This window comes from Dipteris shenzhenensis, chromosome 2, assembly GCF_047967505.1.
Source record: "Dipteris shenzhenensis isolate YYH24624 ecotype China chromosome 2, Dip_SZ_1.0, whole genome shotgun sequence".
Classification (NCBI taxonomy): domain Eukaryota; kingdom Viridiplantae; phylum Streptophyta; class Polypodiopsida; order Gleicheniales; family Dipteridaceae; genus Dipteris; species Dipteris shenzhenensis.
In genome coordinates this window covers 25,278,144-25,283,055 of record NC_141597.1, presented here as the reverse complement: position 1 = coordinate 25,283,055, position 4,912 = coordinate 25,278,144, and the positions used below count along the sequence as shown (strand labels likewise).

General features: G+C 45.7%; 1 pseudogene; it reads right to left on the bottom strand.

Moving 5' to 3' along the window:
- Nucleotides 1-306: 306 nt before the first annotated feature.
- On the bottom strand, nucleotides 307-3,684 carry LOC147904534 (pentatricopeptide repeat-containing protein At2g33680 pseudogene; annotated as a pseudogene).
- Nucleotides 3,685-4,912: the final 1,228 nt, after the last annotated feature.

Genomic DNA, 4,912 nt, shown 5'->3' with positions numbered 1-4,912 from the left:
ACAACACCAATGCAGAATCAAAACTGCCCCAGTATGTTCCTTGAATAGAAGCAGTTCCAAAAGCATCCAAAAGTCTGTGGCAGGTTGTAACAGTCAAAAATAAGAGTGCAACTTGCTCCAAAATGAACCTTTAACAGGTCCTATACAGCTCTAAAATGCAAAATCACCCTAAAAAACAGGACTGCCGAAAAGGCCTTCAACTTCTGTGACTGTCAGCCAGCCCGACTATATGGACAACTTTGTACAGCAACACGTACTCAGAAGACTGTGAAAAATGCTTCCAGCAGCTGCACCTAGCTCAGTCAGCCCTGAAATCCTAAAAATTGGGTCAAAAGCAGCTTGAAATCTATGAAAGGACGTCCAAAAACAGGTCACAATTAGAACACGGGCTGGAGAGCAGCACTTGCAGTGATTTCAGCCGTGGAACTGAAGCAGAATGCCTAAAATCGCAAATGCTCCAAGTGTGCACCAAAACAGGCACACAACTCCATATAGCAGGTTAAATGAGGCGACTGCAAGGAAACAGCTCTAAGACTCCTCTCCCAGCCTGGTTGTGGATTGGAGAGTGTAGGGGCAGGATCACAAGCAGGCTCTCATACCATATGTGAGAGATGGAGATGTGGGGAGAGCAAAAATGGAGCTCTGTTGAAATGAAGTTGCAAGAATGAACATTCTTGGAGATCAATTTAGCAGAAGAGTGACAATCAGGACGAACTCTCAGATCCTTTTAAACACAACACTGTGTTCCACAGGGTGAGCTCAGAAGATCATCGGCAATAGCCAGCTTTTCACTGTAACAGCAAAGCAGGTCTTCTTTCTCCTCCTCTTGAATGTCACGAGGCACAATCTTTGTGAGACCTATTCATCCTTCATCCGCCTGATAAATCTCTGTAATTCAGCATATATTCTCACACTCACGGATGAGGTTCTCCTGCAAGGAATGCATGCATGCTGTTGCTGATCTCTACAGGACTGCACTCTTGTGCTTTTTCACACCTTTAGCTCCATTCTGTTTCTCGTCTTTGCCACATCCTCCCACCTGCCAACTGCAGCATACATATTTGATAGCAATACATATGCAGCATGACTACTAGGGTCTAACGCCAATACATGCTCCGCAGCACGTTCACCTATCTCCACATCCAGACTGCTTCTGCAGGCGCTAAGAAGTGTTATCCAAGATGTCACATCAGGACAAAATGGCATCTTACGGATGAAGTCCTCCCCCTGCCTCACATGTCCTGCCCGCCCAAGAAGGTCAATCATGCAGTTGTAATGATCCACTCTGGGTATGATGCCATAATCTTGACTCATAGAATGAAAATATTGCCAACCCTCATCTATGAGGCCAGAGTGGCTACATACAGCAAGAACACTGGCAAAAGTTCTTTCATTCGGTATAATACCTTCACTCTTCATCTGATGAAAGAGACAAAGAGCCTCCTTGCCTTGCCCATGTTGTGCATGTGTTGTCACAATGGCAGTCCATGAGATGACATCATGCTTAGGCATTTTGTCAAACATCCTGTGTGCATCTTCTAGACTACCACATCTTCCATACATAGTGACAATGGCAGTTCCAACAAGAACATCAGGTTCATATCCACTGGCCACAACAAGACCATGTACCTGCTTGCCCTCTCCTAGGGCCGTTAAGCTGGCACAGGCATCAAGGATACTCACAAAAGTCCCTTGATCTGGAGGTATGCCATCTAGCTGCATTTTCTGGAAGATCTGCAGTGCCTCCTGGCCTTGTCCATGCTGTGCATAGGCTGCAATCAGAGCATTCCATGAGACTACATCTCGCTGAGACAGGTGGTCAAAAGTTCGCCATGCATCCTCCAGGCTACCACATTTGCCATACATATTCAGAAGGGCAGTCTCTACAACAACATTGATTTCAAAACTACAGCTCAAAAGGTAGGCATGTATCTGCTTGCCTTCAGCAAGAGCTGCCTGGCTGGCACAAGCGTCTAGAATACTCACAAATGTAAATGTATCTGGCTGCACTCCTTCTCTCTGCATTTGTTGAAAGAGTTTAAGGGCGTCCTTACCCTGATTATGCTGTGCACATGCTGCAATCATGGCATTCCATGAGATCAGATCCCGCTTCTGCATCCTCTCAAACTGACAAACTGCATCATTCAGGCCTTCACACTTGCCATACATGTGGACAAGGGCGGTACCTACAGCAATATCTGACTCAAATCCACCGTCCACAATGCAAACATGTATCTGCTTGCCTTGATCGAGGGTTGCCTGGTGTGCATCAAGCACAATAATGAAAGTTACTTTATCTGGGGTTACGCCTGCAAGCTTCATCTGTTGGAATAGCAAAAAGGCCTTGTCCCCCTGACCATTCTGGGCATATGCCCCAATTATGGCATTCCAGGAGAGAACACTACGCTGGGTCATTTTTTCAAACACCTTCCAAGCATCATCAATACTGCCACACTTGCCGTACATATTGATAAGCGCATTTCGCAAAATACCATCCACCTCAAAACCACGATTTGCAATGTGGGTATGCATCCTCTTGCCTTCAGCTAGTAATCCTTGGCTTGCATATGAAGACAAAACGCTGACAAACGTAACCAAATTTGGAACTTCACCTTCTTCCTGCATTTCCTGAAATACTCTAAGCGCTTCCCTACCATTTCCATGCTGAGCATATGCTGTAATCATGCCATTCCAGGACACTAGACTTCGTTGAGGTAGTTTATCGAACATTATCCGGGCATCTTCTAAGCGCCCACATTTGCTGTACATATTGGCAAGAGCATTACCAACGACGACATCACAATCCAATCCGGCACTTACAATATATGCATGCATAGTCTTGCCTTCCTTTAAGGCTCCCTCACTGGCGCATAAGGATAGGATTGTAATGAATGTGACCTTGTCTGGGACAATGCCTTCGAGTTGCAATTGTTGAAACAGCAGTAAGGCTTCTCTGCCCTTACCATGCTGTGCGAAAGCTCCAATCATGATCGTCCACGAGAATACGTTCCTTTCGGCCATTCCACCGAATACAGCACGTGCATCCTCGAGATCTCCACATTTGGCATACATCTGGACAAGCAGGTTCTCCAAAAATATGCTACATTTTTTTCCACTTCTGAGTATATGGGCATGGACGCGCTTGCCTTCTGAGAGGGCCTTTGAATCGCCACAACCTCGTAGGCGGGAAGCGATTACATGAGAACTGGGTAGGTTGCAGTCCAACGGATCTTCCGATCTGAGATTTTCATACTGAATTTCATCAGCACTACCTGCAAAAGGCATAGGCAATGGCTGATTTTGGTGGGCATCTGCTTCCTGCCCCTTGGTACAGGTTGGTCCTTTGCAGATGTCACGCTGGTGACATACTTGGTCTGTCCAAGTCGACTGAAATTCATTGCTTCCCATGCATGGTGAGAGATCACGAGGGTGCCACGAGGATTTACCGAAGGGTATACTACAATTCTGAGCTTGCTGGGAGGCCTTGCAAGAGCTGTGCTTCTGTGGGAGATGAGATTTCACGTGGGTGCAAGCCATCTGCAAGAGAAAATTGGTTGGGCAGAGCCACCGATTCGTCCATGAATCTAAAGGTCGAAATGAAGGCCATCCATCTATGGGTTGTGTTGGATGGTACAAATTCAAGTGGAGCAGAGCTCAGCATACCAAAGCATAGGCCCAGCACGCCGCAAGGTCACACGTAAGCACGTCATGCATCACCAATCTTGACACATACATAGGGGCTTAGCACATGGGAAGAAATTGGATGGGAATGGGAAAAAGTGGTCCCAAGTGGACCCATGCATTTCTATCCTATTCCCATCCCACCATGTCCTAACAAAAAACGAACTAGGGATGGATTTAGGAGGAAGAGTACACATGGCATCATTTCATGTGTTTAAGAGGTGGGGACCTTGTGGGGACAAGGACACGTGTCATCCTTCCATGTTTTTGAATCCCTAAAAAAGGGGAACCCATTCTGGCTGCTAGGGTCTAGAGGCCATGGTCCAGGATGGGAGAAAAAGTGGCTACTCCCATTCTAAATCCATCCTAGACCACTTGGTGTAGGATGGGAGTAATGATGACAAAAATATTCCCATCCTAAACCCATGCTAGCCCCAACCATAGAAGAGGCTCTTTCAAAGGGAGAGTTTAGTTGGGGACACCCACCCCTATACTTCCTTGAAATAAAAGCTAGACATCTCCTAATGCATCACCAATCTTGACACACACACAAAGGCTCTTTCAAAGGGATAGTTTAGGTGGGGAGAACCACCACTATACTTCCTTGAAACCAAAGCTAGACATCCATCGTTGCAACCTTCTTTTTGTAACTCACCCACCTTGCTAGTCTTTTGAGCGTAGGGTACATGGACTAATAAGAGGACAAAGCCAGAACAAAATCAATGCTCCCCCTGCAATTAAGGGTGCCACTATAATGTCACCCAAGTCATAGAATTTTTGTGCGGGACGAGTTAAAAAGCCATAACAAAACTAGCCCATCATGTAGACTATAACTAGCCCCTTGATGTCACATGGGGTTTTCCCACTTCCAAGGTGACTTTTTTCCTCATCTTTAAAATTTAATGCCATGTGTGTATTGTGAGAAAGGGCATTATCTCAAATGTGTATATTTTTCTAAAAAGGTAGCTACATTGTCCACCCCTTCTCCAAGCATACCTCTCCTTCGGGCCCAAGAGGGTGCAATTCCCCACCTCCTACAAGATCCCAAGGAAACAACGATGGAGTTGGTTCCTCCAAGAGTTGGAACCAAGGCTTGAGTATTGAATACCCAACACCCAAACCACACAATGCTTGAAAGCACTTCCTTATTCAACCGTCACAGTTCAAATTTTTAGTTTATAGTTATGTCTTTAAAACCTAAAGGGATCAAGCACTTTGCAAAAGTTAAAAG